Raw genomic sequence first — 23,236 nt, 5'->3', positions numbered from 1 at the left:
CGCTCCCCACCGTCAGTGGGTGTGAGCAGGGTCAGCGCCATCAGCCCATGGGAGCGTAGAGGTGGGAGCGGGGCTGCCAGCAGACAGGGAGCTGGGGCGAAAGGGCTGGGAGGTTCAGAGGATGGGCCGAGACCCACCCCTGTGCCCACCACAGCCTCGTGGCCCACAGTTCCTTTCAAGGTGCACAAATTTGTGCACTGGGCCCCCAGTATGAATATAACTTTGTCAGTTACCTGTATATCATCCTTCTTTGACTTTTTGTTACTCTGTGAAAAACTTTTCATCATGCTACATAAGGATTTTCACAATCAGCTTCTAACATGTCTCTCTCTCTCTCTTTTTAATGTATTTTTATTGATTTGAGAGAGGAAGGGAGAGGGAGAGAGTGACAGAAACATCAATGATGAGAGAATCATTATTCCACTGCCTCCTGCACAACCCTACTGGGGATCAAGCCCACATGTGCCCTGACCTGGAATTGAACCATAACCTCCTGATTCACAGGTCAATGTTCAACCACCTGAGCCTCACCGCCCAGTTCTAACATGTCTCTTACCTAGAGAAACATCCCCTGTCCTGTAACCCAGGCTCCACTCACATCTTATTTGCTCTATTTGAAATGCCTTTTTTCTTTCTTTCTTTTTCAGGAAAATTTCTATTTTAACTTAAAAATTCAAATGTTAACTCTCTATGAATACTCTTTTCTTCCTTATAAAGTCTTAATTATCCCTCCTTTGTATTTCCACCATACCCTGCTCATCCCTTTTTAATTGCTTTGTATGGTATTTTCATTTTATTTTACTGGTTAACTTTCCCCCAATAGAATGTGAGGTCCTTGAAGTTATGTCTTTTTTTAACTTTAAGTATGTCTGCATAATGCAGTATCTGATAATACTATTCCCTCAATAATATTTGCTGAATGAACACATAAATATTACCATCATTATAAAGTAATCTATTTTTCCAGTTTTTCTGGCAGAAGTGCAAGACTTTAATTCACCTAAAATGCAACGAAATTATTTAGCCATGTGTTCAAAACATGACAAACTGGGACAAAGTCATCATCTTTTACTCTACTTAAAATTGAAGACCATTCTCAACCACACGAATCCTATCAATAATTGAGGAAAGAGTTGAAATAAATTTATAATTCTTTCTATAATGAGATCATAGGCTTTGGAGCATAGACACCTCTTTGCTGTGGAATCAGCAGTACATATCAGATCAATAAATGCAAAACATTCTTACCTTGTTCTTAATTGACTTTGCAGAAAGATGAAATTGTATAGCAATATTTAACAGAGCTGATATACTTAAATTGTTCTGATTTCTCATGAAAGGATATGAGATTGAAAGACCAAATCTTATTCATTTGGATATCTTAAACATCCATATGGAATTATAAGATATCTAACAAATTATGGTTTATTAATATTTGTCAAAAGGTTATCCTTTTTGAAAATGTGATAAACTCTCCTTCAATCCATACCTCACAGATAGATTATTTGTCTTATTCATCTTTAAAGGTCAGGGCTGATGAAGTGACATGGAATATGAGGAGTTTAATGAATGTTTATTCAGTCTATAAAAGGAGAAGTGAAAGTAATTACATTTTATATGTAAGTAAACATGTATCCTTCAAATTAAGGTGTCAATATTTTTGGTCCCCAAAGATCCTCTCAGGTAGCTTTTTTCACTTCAACTTTTATTTCAATAATTTGGTCAACAAATATTGAGTCCACATTATGTTCGGTGAAATAAGCCAGTTACATAAAATAAATACTGTAACTCCAGAAATGTCCTGCCAAATTTACAGTTAAACTGTCATGCAAATATACCTACATATAAAATGAAAGTGCTGGATGATACAGACAATAAACCTGAAGTACCATTGTTTTCAGTGACGTAGGTAGAGAAGCGGGGAGGTTTCAAAGTAAACAGGATGTGTCATATTTTATTTCCTATTGGTTGGGGGTTTATAATATACAGAAAAGAAAAATTATAAATAAAAATAAAATAGAGTGAAGAAGAAAGGAAAGAATAGCATTAAGTGTTTGAGGTAAGATCTCAGTTCTACTGCATCTACTCACAGCTCTTGAACACCCTATACAAGTTTGCACCTTTCATTTTTGCTTATAGACACCATAATCTAGGCTGTCCTTTTCTGTCTTTCATGCTATCAAAATCTTCTCATTCGTCAAGACCCACTAGAATGCTACCTCTCCCATGAAGCCTTTCTCTTCATCCACTGACAAAATTAACCATTCTTTCTTCTGTGTGCTCACATGTTTTATCACTTTCCCTTCCTAAACGTGCTTTCCAAGCCTTGTGTCACGTTATTTGATAAATAAAATCAATTAGACCTATATGCCACATGACCTTCCTCTTTCCAGTTAAGTATTGTGTTCAATAAAAATTAGTATCATCTGTCATACTTTCAATGACAAACATAAATTTAAAAAAAAAGAAAAGAAAAAATTTAGTGTTGAAAATGGTCACTGTGAGGAACAAGAACGTTGATTATTCTAGAAATTAAAACTTTTCATTTTGCAATGATTACATTAAAACAGAAGAGATGTTCCCTGGCCAGGTGGCTCAGTTGGTTGGAGTGGCATCCTATACACTGAAAGGTTGGGGGTTCAATTCCAAGTCAGGGCACTTACCTAGGTTCTGGGTTTGATCCCCAGTAAGGATGCAGGGGGGGGGGGGGCAACCAATTAATGTTTCTCTCTATATATTTCTCTCCCTCTCTAAGAGCAATAAAAACACATCCTTGAGTGAGGGTTAATAAAAATAATAATAATTAGAGATTCAATAACATTTTTCCCTTCTGGAATATCCACACCTGCCTAATCTCATGCCTAATAATAAAAATCAATCAAGAGTTAGGAAGATCAGCCCTGGCCAGGTTACAGCATCATCCCAATATGCCAAGGTTGTGGGTTTAATACCAGGTCAGGGCACATATAGGAGGCAACCAATAAATGCATAAATAGTGGAACAAAAAAATCTCTCTCTCTCTCTCTCTCTCTCTCTCTCTCTCTCTCTCTCTCTCTCTCTCTCTCCTTCCCTCCTCCCTCCCTTCCCTCTATTTCTTTCCCTCAAATCAATCAATCAATCAATAAAAAGAGCTAGGAAGACGGAAATAAAGATTCTTCATCATGGGGCAGCTTTCTTGAACATCTTTCTGGTGACTGACTAAGACAACCTGAACATTCCCCTCAGCTTAAATACACTTACACAGGCTTCTTCTTGACTGTAGACCCCTGACCTCTCTTTCCTTAGGTCATTTACTTTGGAAAACTTGCAATTGTAAATTCTTTCTCTGCCCCTTTGAGATGAAATCTTCTTCATTCTCTTGCTGTAAGCCACTTCTTTTACATGTAATCAGGAAAGACAGTGAGTGCCTCTATCACCTTCGTCTCTGTGGGAAGAGAAGAGTCTAACGTAGGTAAGCGGCAATTAGCAAACAGAGAAGGTCTGATCACTTTGGAAACTTGTCCCTACCACACTCCAGTGCTTTTCCAGTAGCTACCCAGTGCTTGTAAACTCTCTGCCTTTTGTTACAGTGGAATTGAGTTCAGTTCCTCTCCCCTATTTCAGTAGTCTTGACCCCTATTGCCATCGTCTTGAATAAAGTCTTCCTTGCCTGTTTAACTTGTCTGGAGCAATTTTTCTTTGACATGACAGGCTCAGCAAGCTAGTGCACTGCTGTGGACCATTTAAGTACAAGTTTCCATGTGTCATCCTCTATTGCTCTTTGATAAAAGTTAAACTGGGATGACAGGTTGTTAATGTTCCCCACCTCTAGGATCCATCGTCATATGCAAAGGATAAGTGGAAGAAAAGAAATCATACTTATAGCTTCTGGGGATTAAATTCAATTGAAGAAATAGTCTTAAACAAGTTAATGGAAATTACTTCCATTTATTAGTTGTGTTGCACTTCTCTAACTTTTAACAGAATTCAGCTATAAGTATAATCATCATTTTTATTATAATACTGTAATAATTGTTCATATCCAGGGGCTTTGATTAAAGTAAGTTTGAATTTACTCCTGGCTGGTTTTAATAGTTTAGAGAAGAGAATGGCATGATTAATTTATCTAGACAGCATAGCATTGTGACATTTTAGCCTATTCATGTATCTACAAATTAAAGTAAGTACAAAACCATCTGTGGCTGCCCTTGAACAAGTAGTGTATCCACACTTCTAAAATGTATTTTTCAACCATTACATTATAATAGTCTACCTAGTTCATTTTCTTCCAGTGTCTACTGTATCAAACAAAGAGTAAATAGTAATTTATGATAATGTGTCACTAATAATTACCAGGGATTTTTGGGAGTATAGGGGTAAAACCAACATAGAAGATGGAAACAAATATATTCAGAGTGACATTTAAGAATTCACAAGACATGTTCTCTGAATCATTTTATAGAATGCATTTAACTCAGACATTCTCCTCTTTTAAATCATTCTTTGAATGCTCTCCCTTTGGACATTTCAGGATCATTTAGCTACAAGCTACATACAGAAGTGACAATTTTTGATGTATTGCTTGTGGTGCAAAGAAGGTAAAATATAAAGAAATTTGGTTATTCCAGTTTAGGAAAGCAATCCACAAAAGATTGTCTATACTTCTCATCTAAATTATATATTTAAACAGGACCACAAACAGGATTCTAGATGGGATTAGGATTTTAAATTTTTAATTGTATTTCTTTTAAATCCAAGGTAAGTTCTCATGACTGGTCTTTTATCTTCTCATAGTTAAATGCTAAAGACATAGGCCAAATTCAAGTGAGTGCAATTTTTAAAATCAGAACCAAAGGAAAATACATGCCTCAGTCATAACAGTAATAACCTCTGTGTAGTGGAGTAGTAGGAAATGTTATATTTCTTTCTCTTTAGTAATTTTCCTGTGTTAAATATGTATCCATTGTGCAATAAAACCTAAACATGCTCCAATAAGTTAGCAGAGGGTTATTCATCAAAAAATTTATGAACACATTGTAATCGTTTCTAATAAGACTCATTTACATTGTCAGCTTCCATTCGGTACGTAATATATTAACCATCTTGGTTAAAGTTACTTTTTATACTAGATTATACAAGGTCACATTATTTTCTACGGAAAACAACACAGAGCAGCTATTTGAGACACTGTGCTCAGACATTACTTTGAGTTGTGGAAAATAAGGGTAATTTTTGAATATCAACTAATGATTCAAAAGTGGCTTGAGGTCCCACAATGGTTCTCCACTGTGCCCAGAATGAAGTTAAATAGTCCCCACAAGGGCCCACACATTGTAGGTATTGTAATAACGATAATAAAAACAGGTGCTAACACTAATTGAATACTCTGTTTCACGTTTCATGCTAAGTGCTTTGCAAGAATTAACTCCCGTTCTCTTGAAAACTGCCCTCTGCTGTGGGTCTTATTATCCCCCCTTTTCAGGTGCAGACGCATGTCATGTGTCTGCCAGGATGAGATCACGGTGGTTCCGTAACCATTTTTTTCTCTCTATGATTTGCCAACTCTGGACCATGTTTACAAAATGAGGAACAAAAGATGAGCTCTTAGAAAACATTTTTTTTTTTAATGAGGCTAACAGGTTATTGACTTTTTCAATTTATTAACAGGAATATGTTAAATTACATAGTATTTCACAGTTCACAAATCACTGTAATATGCATAAATTCATCTACTCCTCACATGAACTATATGCAAAAGGAAGTATTTTACATATGAGATAACTGAAATGTAGGTAGTGTCCAGTGGTTGTACAACAGAGAAGCAAAGAGCTCATACTCAAATCCCTGTCCTACTGACTTCTGTTGGTCTTTTCTCTCCATTAAGTTTTAATATTAACAATCCTCTCTAATTCACTATATTATTATCAGTTATCAAGAAACAAACAAATTACAGTTTGGGAATAAAGTAAGAGGGTTCATTAGATTGCTCTACTTATCAAAAGTAAGTCAATGGGCCTGCCAGTATTGCTCAGTGGTTGAGCATCAACCTAAGAATCAGGAGGTCACAGTTCAATTTCCAGTCAGGGCACATGCCTGGGTTATGGGCTTGATCCCCAATGTGAGGCATGCAGGAAGCAGCCAATCAATGATTCTCTCTCATCATTGACATTTCTATCTTTCTTTCTCCCTCTCCCTTCTTCTCTGAAATCAATAAAAATATATATTTTTTAAAAAGTAAGCCCATGGCATCTTGTTGAAATCACAATGAAGCAGATAACACCTCCTCGCCTCTCCCATGGATCCACGGTCTGGCAAGGCTTTGGAAACTGGAGAAGTCACACTAGTGCCCAGTGGACAAGGCAGAGGCCAAGCTGCCAGGGCAGTTTCTCCTCAAATACTGAGCTAAGCATGGAATCAGCCAGGATGGGGAAGTTTACTTACTTTTCCATGTTATGCACATTCTAAGATTAACTCTGTGACATCTGCAGGCTAAAGCTCCAATGATGCATTTCAACCACAAACTGTAAGTTTCCACTTTGTCTGTTGGGTCTGAACACTCAGTGTGAAGCTAAACAGCAAAGAAAGCCATTTGGGGGGTCGCTGGACAGCCATGAGGCGGAGAGTGGGGCTGCAGTGACCTTTCAACCCCCCTGAAATCTCACAGTAATCTCTCCATAGGTGCTTTAACTGCCTTAGGTCAAGGTCTGTTCCAAATTCAGGTCACAGAGCCTCCTAAATGCCTGCTGGACCGAGCTCTGAGTTTTTGTGAGTGTCACTCAATGAAGCAGCTACAGCGAAGTAGTCACAGAAAGATTTCATTCTCGCCAACAGTTTGCAGTGCACTCAAAGGCACCGGAAAATATAATCTTATAACTGGTAGAAGATAGAAATATAAAATAAATGCAGCATGTGCCCTAAGGAATTTTAAAGGCACCACAAAGGGCAAACCTCTGGACACCTTACTGAGTCATGTAAGACCTCTGTCAATCAGATCTCTGCTTTTCTGACCTCCTAGCCCCACTCCTTGACCCCATGCTCTAGATAAATGAAGAGTCTTCTAGTTACACTTTCTTTCCTGTCACTTCTTTTGCACAACTTGCACTACTTCTGCAGTGCAACTATGTCCTTTGAGTCAGCTCTCTCTGAACCTCTCATTTACAGAGCAACAAATTTCCATTCCACATAGAGAAAATTAATCTTTTTCTCTTCCTCTGTCTTTCCTAGAGTGAAGTTCTCTAAGGCACCTGTCACATGAACTCAGCATCATTTGTTTACACATCTGTGAGCATTCCACTCAACGATAAGGTCCACTGAGTGATAAGTTCCTCACTTGTGTGTATTCATCTTTATAGTTCCAAGGCCTAGGAAAATGCCTAGCATTGAATGGAACCGGTTGAAATGAGACAATGAATAAATAAGTCACATACGCACAACATCATATATAACATTAGTGGAAGCATTGGTCTGAAGCCAAAACTGCTTTGGTCCAAAACCCAAATCTACCACTTAATAGTTCTGTGATTTGGAACTAGTTACTTCACCTCTCTGTGCCAGAGTTTCCTCATCTCTAAAATGGGCTATTGTGTGATTTTAATTAGCTAATAATAAAAAGTAGAAAAGCATTTAAAACACAGCCAGGCATACTGTAGCTTCTTGACAAATGTTAACTATCACCATTGTGCCACAATGTGGCAATATGAACACAGCGACCAAGGTTTTTGAGATATGCAATATTATAGGCCTGAATTCCAGTCATAATCCTGATGTGATCTTAATAGTTATATAACCTTGGGCAACTGTTTAAATTATCTCTACTTTGTGTGGTTGGTTTGTTTTTTTGTTTGTTTTTATCAGATAATAATAGTGCCTGCATCATAAAACTTTTTGGAAAGTTACAATCAAATTATGCATGTAATTAACATAGAGTCTGGCCATGGTAAACACTTCATAAAAGTAGTCTACCCACTACTGGGGGGATTTTTTAAATCTGAAATCAATATCAATACAAAATCTCTTGGGTTTGCCCTTAGACAGGCACCTTCACTTAGTTAGCACTTGTATTTGTGCCTCATTCGCTTTGGGAGGGCAGGATAACGTCACTGAAGAAGTAGAAAACGTGTCACGTTTTGGACATAAAGCAAGGTAAGTTTATGGCTCCAGTTTGAGTTCTGCAGGAAACAGAATATTCCATATGGTGATTTGAACAGGTTAGAACGTAGTTATTTGTGCCAGGCCTGGCCGACTTGCTCTTAGATTTCTTTTCAAACTTTCCTCCTATACTCTACTTAATGTGGGGTGTGGCGAGTAGAAAACCAGCTCTTGCAATGGAGAGGTGCTGACAAGGGACTGGAGGGTGAGGGAAGAGAAAAAGAGAAACCAGGGTATTTTCCTCCTCCCTCTGCCTAGGGCAGCTTCCCATCTCTTCATGGTCCCAGTTCCCGCCAAAGAGGCTCATGCTGGTCCCAGTTTTGCGGGGGAGGGGATGGGGTGGAGGGTTACTCTGATCCTTGAGTAACAGATAACAGTACCCCTTTCCCTATGCCTCTCCAACCTGGGATGATAGTTACTGCTGTTCATTTATGGGTTTCCTTGAAATTTCATATATAACTCTCAGCTCAACACATCACCAACATAACCAATCCCCTGCATTTAGTCCCCTGTGGTTTGTTTTCCTAGTTGAACCCTGATTGATCCATCCAGTGATCTCCTCTAGCTCTTCCCTCTCTTCTTTTCATTTAAATGGTTTACAAAATGCCTGCCTAGCTTGACTCCCTTCACACACACACACGCACGCACGCCTATACCCTGTGGTGCTGCCTCCTGTGTTGAAGAAACAGAGGCAAGCTTCTGTGGTTTGAAACAAATGGATCGTGTGGGTGGATTCCAAAGTGACTGTGTCAGCTAATGCAGTGGCTCTCAGCTGGGGGATAGCTTGCCCCTCCGTCAATGGAACAATGTCTGGAGACATTTTTTATTGCTACAATGAGGGGGGGAGGTGCTACTGGCATCTAGTGAATAGAGGACAGGAATGATGCTAAACATCCTATACTGCATAAGACAGACTTCCCACGAATTCCCACAAAAACAATTCTCAGGTCCTGATCCAATGATACAAAACACTTTCACACTGACAGACGCTTGTGTGGCGTCTGGGCCACAGGCCACGGAGAGACTACTTAGGACCTACAACTGTTCATGGAGATCGCATAATGGAGAGCTTGCCCAGAATTGTCAGCGGCAATATACAGTTCATGTCCATCGATGTGCATAAACTAATCTCACTACAGATTTCTTTGTTTCATTGATATGCAGACTGAGAGGGCAAAGGAGCAACATGTATCAAAAGGCAGTGAATTTTCAACTAAGAAACCTTGTGTTACATATTTTTAAAAGAATCTTACCACTTGATTTTCCGGCCAGTCTGTGCAGCAACTGATAGATTTTTTAAAAATAAAATACTTTTTTTAAAAAAAGGAATCTGGTCTGAGCCTATGTGTTCTACTAGAGTATTTTTGACTTTTTCTTCCACAACTGGGGAAATGGCTAGTGGCTCTCTACCACATTTTCTTTTCCCTCTTGTGTATTAAATCCTCTATTTTCACCTCCAGAGTGGTATTACAGACTGGGGGGGACTGTGGCTGGACCCCCTATTCTGAACACCACCAGCTGTGAGGCCTTAGATGACCACTTTCTTGGTTAAGATCATGGTTTCTTCATAGGTCAAAAGAGAAAGTTGAGCTGATTCAAAGCTCCCTTCCTATAATAAACTTTATTCAATTACATATCCTCAACATTTAAGTACCATATTGGACCATTAGGGACCAAAATTTAAATAAGTGCAATAAAAGTTTCCATACAGGACTTGTTCATTCAATATGCAAGACTTAATAAAGGAAGTGAAGGGGAAATGTTGTTAGACCTATGCTCCATCCTCCTAATTTTGTTAAAATATGTATGAGTGTCTCTGAGAGGTGTCAATGGACTGTCCCAAACGGACCCAAATCACTGCTGCTCTCCCCTGACACCTTGGAGTGAGAATGGACCCCAACTTGCAGACTGAGAGCCAAAAATCACCATCTTCTGCCATTACCCAGGGATTTCCTCTTCCATGATCTCACTCCTGCCTAACTCCAGTGTATTCCACTGTATCCCAGTCAGAGTTGCTATTTTCTCCTCTATTGAGTGGGGATGAAAAACGATATAAATCTAATGCCCTTCCTAGAAGAATAGGCAAAAAAGGCATGGACAATTATACTCTTTTACAGGTAAAAATTAGGTTGATCTTTCTCTCTTTCTCTTCTTTCTTTCTTTTCTTCTTTCCTTTCTTCTTCTTTCTTTCTTTTCTTCCTTCCTTCCTTCCTTCCTTCCTTCCTTCCTTCCTTCCTTCCTTTCTTTCTTTCTTCTTCTTCCTTCCTTCCTTCCTTCCTTCCTTCCTTCCTTCCTTCCTTCCTTTCTTTCTTCTTTCTCTTTCTTTCTTTCTTTCTTTCTTCTTTCTTTCTTTCTTCTTTCTTTTCTAGAATAAGCTTTGCCTTAAAAGGAAAAGCCGCAGGCAAATCTTTCTTTTACTGGTTGAATCTTCTGGAAACAGCTGCTAACAGCTGTCTCAGACTCTCAGCCAGAGTCCCATAGGTAACCACCTCCCTGATTTCCCACCTCCACCCTCGGCTTTCTAGGTGTCTTGCCTGTCTGCCTGCTCTGACGATAATCTTGTGGGTAGTGATTATGTCAATTCTGCTCTCCTTGAAGCCTCCGCCACATCACAGCTTCTCCTTAATTGTTACATCAGAAAGTAGCTGAAGGTGAAACTGTAACCCTTTTTAAAAAGCTGCAGCAAACCCCACAGATTTCATTCCCAAGATATTCATGACCCTAAATTATCTTTACCCTCTTCACTCAGCTCCACAGACTGTGGTAGGAAGGAGTTACAATCTGTATCTGAGCAATCAGAGACTGTGATCTCTCTCAAAGAAGAGAAGGGCGGGTGTTCATTTTTATAGTATGTTAATGAGCTCATATGTCCCCGTCGCCTTTGAAAAGCTTAAGACACATTTCGCTCTCTGATTCCTTTCTTTCCCTCTCCTCCTCCCTCGCATCCTCCTCCATACCTAACGATGAAGGTTAATATTAAGCATCACATTAACAGTTGTCAAATCCATCATGACTTCCTCTGAGTTATGTTACACAGAGCATCATGCTTTATCAGAAATCAAAGAAAGGACAGTGCCAAAAGTGGATGAGCTAATGTAAAATCACTTACGGGGCACTCTGGAGACGGAAACTCGTTTAATATTTAATGTAGTCATTAACCTAAGAATGAGAGGGAGATGGTAATGGATGGTCTACTCCCGTTGCCTGCAGGACGGGGTACTGAAGTGAGCTGTCCCTTCTGGGATCGGATTCACACAAGTCTAAAATCCATAAAGTGGGTCACAGGTGAAGGGACTGGGAAAGTCTCAAGTCTCTCAGCGCATTGTTTTAAGAGCACAGTTGTTCTGGGCAGTCTCAACTCAAGCTCCTCACACCACACGGCAGGGACCACAGGCCACGTCAATTGAATTGCTCAATTAGTTTGTTATGGCAACAGACATGCTGTCCCCAACACATATGGCCAAACCACAGCAAATAATCAATTATTGAAGGAAACTACCTCTAAGAAGCATTAATCCATCAGGATATTGAAGGTTTTGTTTCTGTCTCTATTTAGATTTGGTTATCGTTGAGAGTGTTTGTCTGCTTGACGGCTACCCAGAGTTGTTCCTGAGAGGCAGAATGTCAAAACCAATTGAAGATTAAAAGGGGGAAAATACAGAAAAATTCTAGAATAGCGAAGGCCATCTGAAAAAGAACTTTGTCTACATGTGAATATATGATGTTGCAGGGAATGTTCTATTTATGCAGCGTGACTGCAAGCATATTCTTTATGTGCAAGTTTAAACAGCATCACCCTAAGTGAGCAATGCCATTGCAACTGCTTCGCTTTAGCTGCAGCATCACTTCTTGGTAAGACACAACATATACTAGCTGCACACTTGCCTTCTTTCATTGTATTTTTTTTCAATCACATAGTCTCTTTCTTCGTATAAGTTCCCAGGGGTGGCTGAAAGTTCCCAGGAGTCTTTTCTGCACCAAGGAATTGTGACATTTCATGCATATGAAACACCCCCATCTCTACCAGTGCAGCCACCACACTTTTTTTCTTTTTTTTTTTTTTTACCACATGTCTAAATATAAACACTTTTGCCCCATGCAGTTTTAAATATTCTCAGAAAAATAAGTGATTTTTGACTCAACCAAAGTTCCAGGTAGGCTGTATGGCCCAGACTTGAGCAATAGAAACAAACCTCTACAGACAGAGTGCCAGGACACCAGGTACACGGAAGAATTGCCGAGGTTTCTATGCCTACAAAGTCTTTTTTAATTAGGGACCATTTGTACCTATAGGTCTTTTTTATTATTGATTTCAGAAAGGAAAGGAGAGGGAGAGATAGAAACATCAATGATGAGAGAGAATCATTGATAGGCTGCCTCCTGCATGCACCACACTGGGGATCCAGCCCAACCCGGGCATGTGCCCTTGACCAGAATTGAACCCGGGACCCTTCAGTCCACAGGCTGACACTCTATCCACTGAGCCAAACCAGCTAGGGCACAAATACTTTTCAATTAAAAAATAATAAAATAGAATACTATCAGTTCTAATGAAACTCGTTGGTAGAATTAATTGGCTCTTACCTGGTCTGGAAGAGCACAGAGAGGAAGGCAACAAGAACTTATTTACCAAAAGACACCTTTAAAATATTTATATCACCTTGGCCAGTATGTCTAAGTGGTTAGAGCCACTGCATGCTCACTGAAGGGTCCCGAGTTCAATTCCTGGTCAAGGGCACATACCTGGGTAGCAGGTGTGATCCCCAGCCCAGATAGGGGCTCTGGTGGGAGCCAACCAATACATGAGTCTCTCTCATATTGATGTCTCTTTCTCTCCCCCCCCCCTCTCTCTCTCAAATTGATAAACATATGTTCCGGTGAGGATTAAAAAAATAAAATAAAAGTTGTAATACTAGGAGGATGAGAGAGGAGAAGTGAATACATGTACATGGGGGGAGAGAGGAAATAAAACCAAATCCTTTCCTTCCACAGTAAGAAGTCAAAGGAAATTTTTAAATATATCAACTAAGCTATTTTTTTGGTATGTGGGGAATAAATTCCTGAAACAGCAGACAAAAATATTGAAAACTGCCCCTCAAACACATAATTAGGGGTAGTGAAGAATGGATGAGAGAACTACTTTTTCATTACAAGCCTTAGAAAACTATGAACTTGTAGACAGTATATAAATAACTATAAGTATAATTTTAATTGAATTTAGTTTTAAATGAATATATATATATTGCTTCATCAAACATTTATTGAAAGACTGGTTTATGAGAGAGAGAAAACACATATTGAGGGACAACACAATGTTGTGCTGGAAATGCCAAGATAAAAACCCTGAGTGGCCTATCTTTGTCTTCCTCAATAGCTGTTTGACCTTAGGACCTTAGTCTAATCATGTATGTGCTTCAGTTTCCACATCAGAAAAGAAAAAAAAAATAGAAAAGTTAAACATGGTAATGTAAATAAATCACTTCAAGATATAAAAATTATAGTAGTCTAATAAGGAGACACAGAATCCTAACAACTTCAATATGAATTGAACTTTGTTACATCCAATAAAGTAAGAATAAAGAGGATATTCTTAATCCCATAGGGATTGAATTACCCTCCATTTAAACAAGCGAACACCAGGCCCCAGCAACAGCAGATCTGGACTAGATAACTTCCAAGCCTGTGAGTAGACTGGGGATACATCTGAGTAGATGTAAAAACTGGTTGTTTCAGACAATGAATTGATTTAGAAAGTTAACAAGTCTATTTTAGTAATATTCTTTAATCCTTTCCTTTAAGAACTTACTAAAGTATAAAAGTTACAGTCTGTGCTAGATGATCAAATGAATTTCAAGGAAGACAGGACATGGAGACTGTCCATGACAACTTTACTAAGAATCAGGGTGTCCTAAAACTATATATGGAAGAGATTGAGTGTGAGAGCTACCTTATGAACACATAGCCTGGATTCTTAGATATTGAAAACTGTGCAGTGAAAATGGCTGAATTACTAATGTCTATAACTGGGAAAGAGTCCACGTGGAACTAATTTCAGACCTCTGAAATAGCTGTTGCATGGGAGATGGAACAAGCTTATTCTGCATGTGTTAGAGCAGAAAACAGGGGCAGGTGCAATAGGGGAAAGACAGAGGACAGAGACTTTTGCTCATAACAAGAAAGAACATATAAATACAAAATTGGCTGCCCCCTGAAGAAATTAGGATCACCACTCTGGAAGTGTTCAATAGAGCCCAGAGAACATTTTTAAAAATATATTTGAGGAATTCATAGATTCAGAGAACAAATCGATGATTGCTAGAGTGGAAAGGAGCAGGGGGAGAGGTGGAAAGGGGGAGGGGCTTAGCATACAAACTTTCAGTTATAAAATAAGTCATGGGGATGTAATGTACAGCATAGGGAATAAAGTCAGTAACATCATAGTAAGTATGTACAGTAACAGATGGTTACTAGACTTGTAGTGATTACTTTGTAAGGTATATAATGTTGAGTCATTATGTTGTATACCTGAAACCAATATAATACTGTATTGTCAATTATAATTAAAAATAAAAAAAAAATTGTAGAGGGATTTCTTGCTTAGGGAGTGGATTTTCAGACTAGATAAACTCCAAGTTTCCATTTTTTCTAGGATTCCCTTTCTGTTACAGGTCACAACACAACCAATGTTCCAAAGGGAGAAAGAATTCCATCAAATGGTCAACTCAACAAAAAGAAAACAATCAATTCATAGCCATACCATGGGGGAACAAATGGGAGAAAAAGAATCAAACAAGCAAACATGTCAAGAATATACCAAAATTATTAGAGTATTATTTCCTCATTGTTTCAGGATTTACCAATGGAGCCATATTAAATTATAATAAAAACAGGTTGTCTTGGTACCCTGAAGGAAAAAGCAAAGAAGTCTTACCTAAAATTATTGGGCTGGAATGCTAGCTAAAGGTATTGAACTGTAGAAAGATGAGCCACCTGCTGAATCAATACCTGCATTTTAGTTGGTTTCTTGAGGGTGTTTGCTGGCCTATTCTCTTGAACCTGTGACAGCTGATGGGACTGGACCCTGGGGTGGGGTTCCCACCCAACTCATCAGTGATGCTTAATGAGCCAGTGCCAGTGAAGGAGAGCCTGGAAAGTCTTCTAAATGCTTAACTATCCAGATGAAGGAGTCTAGTAAACAGATTGTTACGTCTTCTGAACTTTTGTTCTTTTCTGAGCAACGTTTTCTAACACCTGGCCATAGAAGACATGGAACACTGATTTGGAAGTTATAGCTCTAAAAATTGTCATTACGTTTAGCCAATGTAATTTGAAAGACTAGTAAGTGGAGGAAACTTCTAACACAGATCCTGTCCATTTATAAAGTGTAGTGTGTAGCAATGAGTAAAGTGGTCTTAATCAACAAAATATTTCTGAAATAATCATTTAAAAAATGAACTTAAGATAATAAGACTGACTGGTAAATCATACTAAAAGAAATGTTAAAATAAGAACAACCTTTCATCCATAGTTTGAGTAAGCAATTGGGAGTTGGGCTCGAAGAGGTCAATGAGTAGGGAAGGAGGACATATGTAATACTTTCAACAATAAAGGGTTTTTTTAATTTAAAAAAATGAAATGTTCACAGTTAATAGTACTGTACTTCTGGATGAAACCTGGAAGCGATATCAGTCCACAGTGGCTGTTAACGAGACTTGCATGATATGTTCAAGTTCATGTTTGCAATTGACCGTGCCTCTGAATACTGTTAACACAGCCCTGTCTTCTGCTTGCCTAGCTTTCACAGCATTTCAGCATCTTGATCAAGGCCTAGCTGAAGGATCCTATGAGTAACTTATTCACAGCTTGGCCTGTTTATTCAGTTATAGAAGAAATATGGCAGTACTGATACTGTTGCTAAGCAATAAGCAGCATAGTTGAGTAGAAGTAAATGTTTAAAAGGAAATAAAGTAAAAAAATAAATATCTGAGATACTAAGTTTTCCATAACATCCAGGAATCTGAATTTATAGATAGCTTCAACATTTTGCAAATTAAAGCTACTTTTAAAATTATTCAGGCCTTGTTCTTTTGTTACAGGCTAATATCTTCACATTATGAAGAAACATGAACCCATCACTGTAGAACCACAGGGACAAAATCCTTAATAATTACCATGTACATATGCATGCTAGTGTCTCAAAGATGCCAACCAGTATTTGTGTTAGTTTGCTCAGTGATGGTAAACAAGAAGGAGCACCTGCCAAACTTATGTTTCAAGGTTTCTATCACAGGTTAAAAACATACATACTCTGGCCCAGGCAGTGTGGCTCAGCAGGTGAGCATCAACCTATAAAACAGGAGGTGAAGGTTAGATTACCAGTCAGGGTATAAGCCTGGGTTGCAGGCTGGATGCCCCATAGGGGGCCTGCAGGAGGCAGGTGATCAATAATTATCTCATCATTAATGTTTCTATCTCTCTCTCCCTCTCCCTTCCTCTCTGAAATCAATAAAAATATATATTTTAAAAAAAAACATACATAGTCTGTAGAAAATTACACAGATTCAATAGTTCTCATGAAAGAAAACTGTTTACATATTGTGAAAATAATCCTTTTTCTAAGACTGGTGCTACAGTTATTCCCAGGTACTTCCTTGTTTTGTGCTTTATTCTTGCCTCGAAAATAACTCCCCCCTCCCAGCGTTTTTAATCCTGCCTGGGCCAGATAGCTCATTTGGTTAGTCTTCTGACACACCAAGGTTGTTGGTTTGATCCCATCAGAGCACACACAAGAATCAACCAATGAATGTATAAATAAGTGGAACCACAAATTGATCGATCTCTCTCTCTCTCTCTCTCTCTCTCTCTCTCTCTCTCTCTCCTCTATCTTTAAAATCAATAAATTACAATGTTTTAAATTTTAAACATTAAAAATAAAACACAAAGAAGAAGAGCAGTTTATGCTCATCAGTGACATTTACTTTATATCACAGTGCTCTCTTCAAACTAAGATTGCAGGCAGCTTTCATAGCGTCGGAACGAAACTCCTGGATAACAATTAAAACATTTTTGAGGTTGAAGTCAAAAGATTTGGTTGAGTGGTGCAAATAATACAATGGACTTTAATTCTATGCAAAAAGGTGTATGCTACAGGCAAGTGTCCTGTCCCAAAATAGTTTGTATGTATAATTTGCACCACGGAGTGCATGGTCAAGTCCCTTTCACTTGTTCATTTATGTACTCAAACTGTTTGTCATGTAAAATAAAAATGAGATAAACTGGTCACCACTCTGACTTTTTGAATCGGCAGGAAAGTTTACAATCCTAAGCTATATGGAGGAAAGCTCTGGAGAGAGAGAAAGATAGGACATAGAAGAATTTGTCCGCAGAGGCAACAGAGGACATTTGTTGTTTGTGGTTTCTATCCATGGCTGCAAAGAGCACATAAAATAAAGAGTTGAGAGCTTTTTTACGACCCAGTAAAGGAACCATAAGTCATTGCAGAAAGTTACATTCTTACAAAATCAGAACAATGTGCCTTTGCAGTAAAAGAGGTCAACAAAGTTTTAAGTGTGGCAAATAATCAGAAAATATCTTTCTTTACTTAAAGCTGTGGCTCATCGTATCTAAACATCTGTGTTAGTTCTGCTTGCCACTCTCAAGAGCATGGTGAAATTAGGACAGCAGAGAGGAAGAGCATGGGAAAGGGAACATGCGACTGAATCATGGGGTAGATGAAAAGGTGGGAATTTTGCTCACCTTCATGTCAGTAGAACTTTCCCAGAAATGGAGCCTTCCTGTCCCATCAGCAACTTCTGCTCAGAGGTTCACAAGCATGCCTACTTGCTCACCTTTACTTTTCAAGCCTTCCAGCGGGAAGTGTGATCTAATAGCCAACACGTGTCTGTGGTTGCACACCGGCAAAGACACCCATCTCTCTGGGCCCTTCCCCAGCCCCTTTATCAGGTCTTCCTCCTCGTTGTTGATTTGCCTGGGTCCCCCTCTTCATTCTCCTCTCTCACTGGAATGCTCTCTGTGGGCAATCTCATCAATATCTGCAGCTCCCAATGGCACCCACATAGACATACTAAGAGCTCCCAGATCTACATCTGCTTTTCAAAAAATCTCTTCCAGCCCTAACTGGTTTGGCTCAGTGGATAGAGCGTCGGCCTGCGGGCTGAAGGGTCCTAGATTCTATTCCAGTCAAGGGCATGTACCTTGGTTGCGGGCACATCCTCAGTAGGGGGTGCACAGGAGGCAACTGATCGATGTTTCTAACTCTCTATCCCTCTCTCTTCCTCTCTGTAAAAAAATTAATAAAATATATTAAAAATAAAAAACTAAAAAAAAAAAGTTTCTTCCATTAAATGCAGCCACCTTCTAAACATCTTTACCTGAGAAAACAACTCAAACACATCAAGCCCAAAAAATATACAACTAAAATCATAAGTTTTTCTCCCAAGTCAGCTCCTTCTTCTAGGTTTTCTGTTTCAAATACCACCGTACACCAATACACTAATAAGTACCTCCCTGTCATTCACATCCAACATGGCAGACGCTGTTCTAAATACTTTGCACAGATTAATGTTTAATCCTCATAGCAACCCAATGAGGTAAGTTCTGCTATTATCCTGCTTGAACAGGAGAGGAAACAGAATCTCAAAGAAGTTGAGCTATTTGTGCAAGGTCACATAACTAATATGTAACAGATCAGTTTTGAGCCTAGGCTGTCATACACCACCATATTATACTACCCCTTTATAAAGTTCATCAATTCTGCCTTTTAAATATCCCTTGATGCCTTCATCACCTCTTACATATAAGTTAGGCACAAATCATCTCTAGGCTATGACAGAAATCTTCCAACTGGTTTCCTTGCCTCAAATTTTACCTCAAACCCATCTTTTACCTCCTCCTCACTGCACTTCATAAAATGGGCATCTAAAAGCATTGGGCCCCTGTTTTAAAACCACCAATGAATCCCTTTAACCTATAATAGTGTTTCTCCTTGGAAGAAATCAGGGCTGTTGAAAGTTAGGTTTCTAATTTACGAAATCATTCCTGGTACTCTGCTCCAGGCCTGCCATAAGTTTTCATTTCAACAGCTTTCCTTGAGCTCTTTCGTCTGCATAGAAAGCCCTTCGCCAGCCTTCACTTGGCCAATTCCTGATTAGCCTAAGGGCCAGGTGTAGGAGACCACACAGGGAAGCCTTCCCAGACTCAACAGGCTGGGTTGATACCACTCCTCTGTGTTCCCATGTACATACACACACTCTCTCACACACATTTACACACACACACTCTCACACATACACATACATACACATATACACATATACCCACACTCACACAACTCACATACACACACTCACACACTCACACATGTACCCATACACACACACACACTCACAGACACATATACATACATACCCACACATACTCACACACATACACACACATGCTCACACACACACAGTCTTAGCACCTGCTCTGCTTGACTATAACAGTAATTAAAAGAATGATTTCAGTGCCAAGCACAATGGGTTTGACTCTTGGCTCTGTCATCTACCCACTTTGTGACATTGAGCAAACTTAGCCACTATTATTACTGCTCTCATCCCACTATAACAGGTTTATCTCTTAATTTGTCTGTCTCCCTTGCCAGACTGAACCAAATGCAGGGCATCTACATTTTGCACCTCCAATTTCTAGCACAATGCCTAGCCCATATGAGATGATAGAATTACATTAAACTAAAGTACAGAGTGCTACTTTACACTGAGAATAATAAATATACATGACTTTGTACAGGAAGTGATTGAAGTAATTGCTAAAAGGGTTTGAATAGGTCTATGAATGGAAGACATAAGAGACGACACAAAGATGATGGAATTGGCTTCACCTTTACCAGTGCCACTGTGGAAAGCATATCAAACCTCTCAGCTGGCAACAGAATGTAATATATCTGACTTAGGACAGCAATTCTGTGCTCTATGTTTGATGGTGCATGAATAATCCAGAAAGAAGCAATCAGACTGAAGGATAATTTAGAAATGGCATAGAACAATTTGCCATTTCCTTTGCAAGGGAACTGGTTATCTTGACTTCCACTTTGTATGTGTGTCATCCTCCTGTTCTGAAATAAGGGACATAATGACCTCTACTCAGGGCTGTTTTTCTCTTATCTATCACTTTTTTTTTTTTGTAATGGCAATTCAAATGGCTTTGGTTGTATCTTAATGTTAACAAACTTTTATCTTAATCATTTTGAAACCAGGATCAAGAAACACAAACACATTGCAATGGATTATATACTTCATCCCATTATCAACCTATCTTAACATAATTAGTTTAATTATGCAAATATTTAAAATACGTTAATCTAATGTTTTTTCTCACAAGTTTTAATAACTATTTTACTTTTTAGTTAAATAAATATTTGTTTCAATTTGATAGAATTCAAATCTATTCCTGAAAAGTAATACTGGCCACTGTGTCTAGGTCCCAAGTCATAAAAACAATTAGGCTTGGAAAGATGCTAATTTTCAAGCACGTCTAATATAATGGAATAGATTCTTTCTCCTACATCAAACACTGTAGATTGATTTATTTAAATGTTTTTGTTGTAGAGGAAGGTACTGACTGGCTGAGTTTGAAAATGCTCTATTTTCTCTTAACATACTTGTCCAGGGAACACCAGAAGGCTGCAAGCATGCAGCCCTTGGTCATGAGAAGAAACAAGAACCAAAGAGTCATGTTTAGGGCGCCATTATCAAGAACGCATTATCCCCAATCATTTCTTACTTTTGTGTTTTGTGTCTCTACGAAATGATTGAGATTCCCAGGAAAGAAACGGGCTGGGTCAGCTTGAGTCTTGAGCCCTCTCATTGATCAAGAAGCAACCTGGTGCCCTAACCGGTTTGGCTCAGTGGATAGAGTATCGGCCTGCAGACTCAAGGGTCCCAGGTTTGATTCCGGTCAAGGGCATGTGCCTTGGTTGTGGGTACATCCCCAGTGGGGGGTGTGCAGGAGGCAGCTGATCGATGTTCCTCTCTCATCGATGTTTCTAACTCTCTAGCCCTCTCCCTTTCTCTCTGTAAAAAATCAATAAATATATTTTAAAAAAAGAAGCAACCTGGTGATTGATGTGTGTTCACAGATGTGTGCTAGTGTTTTGTGTGAGTGTGTATGTGTTTTTAACACCATCCAGGCCATATATGAATGAGTGACTCAGGCTGGAACAATAAAACACAAGTCCAAAACTATCACAGGAACTTGCAGGAAAGAGGGCTTCTCTTCCACTGGGACCACTAAGCTTGCAGGATGTAAACCTGGAGCTACCAATGGCCAGTTGGTCACCTCTTGAGAAGAACCTTCCCTTCCTGACAATAAAAGCAAAACAAAGCATATGAGAGAAAGCTTTTGCAGTGAAAGTCTCAGGGTTAGATCTTGTTCTCTCCCAAATAAGAAATCAGCCCCAGCCAGTTTGGCTCAGTGGATAAGGCATCATCCTGCAGACTGAGAGGTCTCAGGTTCGATTCCAGTCAAGGGCACGTACCTGGGTTGCAGGCTCAATCCCAGGCCCTAGTCAGAGTGTATGCTGGAGGCAACCAATCAATGGGTCTCTCTCACATTGATGTTTCTCTCTCTGTCTCTCCCCCTCCCTTCCACTCTCTCTAAAAATCAATGGAAAAAAATCTTGGATGAGGATTAACAAAAAAAAAAAATCAATCTTTTAGGACCTAGCTACTTTTCCTGTACTAGAGAAGCCAGGGTTCTCTTGGCGGGGAGGGGATTAAAAAAAACAACAAGTTTCAACATCTGGAACATTTGCACAAGTGGGATGGCACTCTAAAGTTCTCTGACAAATTACTTTCAGAAGTTGTTACCAGATAAAACCCCAATCAGAAAAAAATACCTCAATGAGATAGATCCCTGTACCTAAAGTAAACCTTACTTTGATATCCTGATTCCAAATGAATTATTCACACAATAAAACTCTAAAATGTATACTGGCACCAAGTAAGTAATAGTAGGTACTTAGGTGATTAAAATAACATTTATCCCAAGCAATGAAGATTCAAAAAAGAACCTTAAGTTACAATGGCCAAGGTGGGAGAGGGATATATTGGGGATTGGACTGAGGTCAAGGGAAGGGAGGAGCTTCTTAAAAAAATATATTAACTATGCTTACCAGGATGTTTGTTTATCTCCAAAGAGATGGCCTACTAGTTCACTACCCAGAAAAGTAGATTCTAAAATTGTCTAGAAATTTTTTGATATTTGCAACCATAGTAAAACAAAGACTTATATTTTCGATATTTATTTTATATATTTAAATGCCATTTAACAAAGAAAAATCAACCAAAAAAAATTGAGTTTGCATGTCACCTCTGACACGCGTGTCATAGGTTCGCCATCACTGGGCTAGCACCTTGCTTCTCCTCTCTCCTCCAACACGGCCTCAGCAACACAGGAATGGTCACATCCCCAGGGTTACAGAGCCAGTAAATAGAAGAGCCAGAATTCAACCTGGGCTCACTTCACAGCTTCTGCCTTTGCCGCCAAATGCAAGCCTATGTTGCACACTGTGAAGAAACTTGTAGTGAAATATTATGCAGCTGTTATAACTAATGATGCCCATTTCACATAAAAAATGTGAAAAATCAGATTATATAATTAGATATGTATATGTATAATACTTTATTTTTATAATTAAAACCTCATATTTGTATTACATGCATAGAAAAACTGGGAAGAAAATACACTAAATGTTTAATAGGGGTTATCTATGGGTAATTGTATTGTGAGTGATTTTTATTGGCTTTACTTAATAATTCTATATATCCTAACTATAAACATCCCTAACATTTATAATTTTAAAGAAACACATTGCACTCATTTATCCAACACTTTTATTGAGTGCCTACTAGATGACATTTGTGGCAGAGGGGCCACAGAATTGGCACACAAACAAACATGCCCCTCCTATTTGGGACTTGACTTTTTTTTACTTTATTTCTATTTGACTTGGGTGGGAGAGGAAAAAGCAAAAAACAGATGCATGAAATAAATATATAGTAAAAGGGAAATATTTATGCAATCTGAAGAG

General features: G+C 38.8%; 1 protein-coding gene across 9 annotated transcripts in view; it reads right to left on the bottom strand.

The window, feature by feature from the left end:
- Positions 1-23,236, bottom strand: part of FRK (fyn related Src family tyrosine kinase) — a 315,749-nt gene that overhangs the window by 150,499 nt on the left and 142,014 nt on the right. For 6 of the 9 annotated variants that reach the window (XR_004968927.1, XR_004968926.1, XR_004968928.1 and 3 more), the window contains 2 exons: positions 3,241-3,424; positions 1,490-1,582 (listed from right to left, as the gene is read on the bottom strand). The exons of 1 other annotated variant lie outside the window; for it this stretch is intronic. The gene's annotated coding sequence lies outside the window, so the exon portion shown is untranslated. Of the gene's footprint in view, positions 1-1,489; positions 1,583-3,240; positions 3,425-16,434; positions 16,459-23,236 lie in introns of those variants that run through there. 2 more of the 9 variants (XR_004968930.1, XM_036317933.1) reach the window with 2 other exon arrangements.

The sequence above is a fragment of the Myotis myotis genome, unplaced genomic scaffold (genome assembly GCF_014108235.1).
Source record: "Myotis myotis isolate mMyoMyo1 unplaced genomic scaffold, mMyoMyo1.p scaffold_m19_p_7, whole genome shotgun sequence".
NCBI lineage: Eukaryota > Metazoa > Chordata > Mammalia > Chiroptera > Vespertilionidae > Myotis > Myotis myotis.
This window is presented reverse-complemented; position numbering and strand designations above follow the sequence as displayed.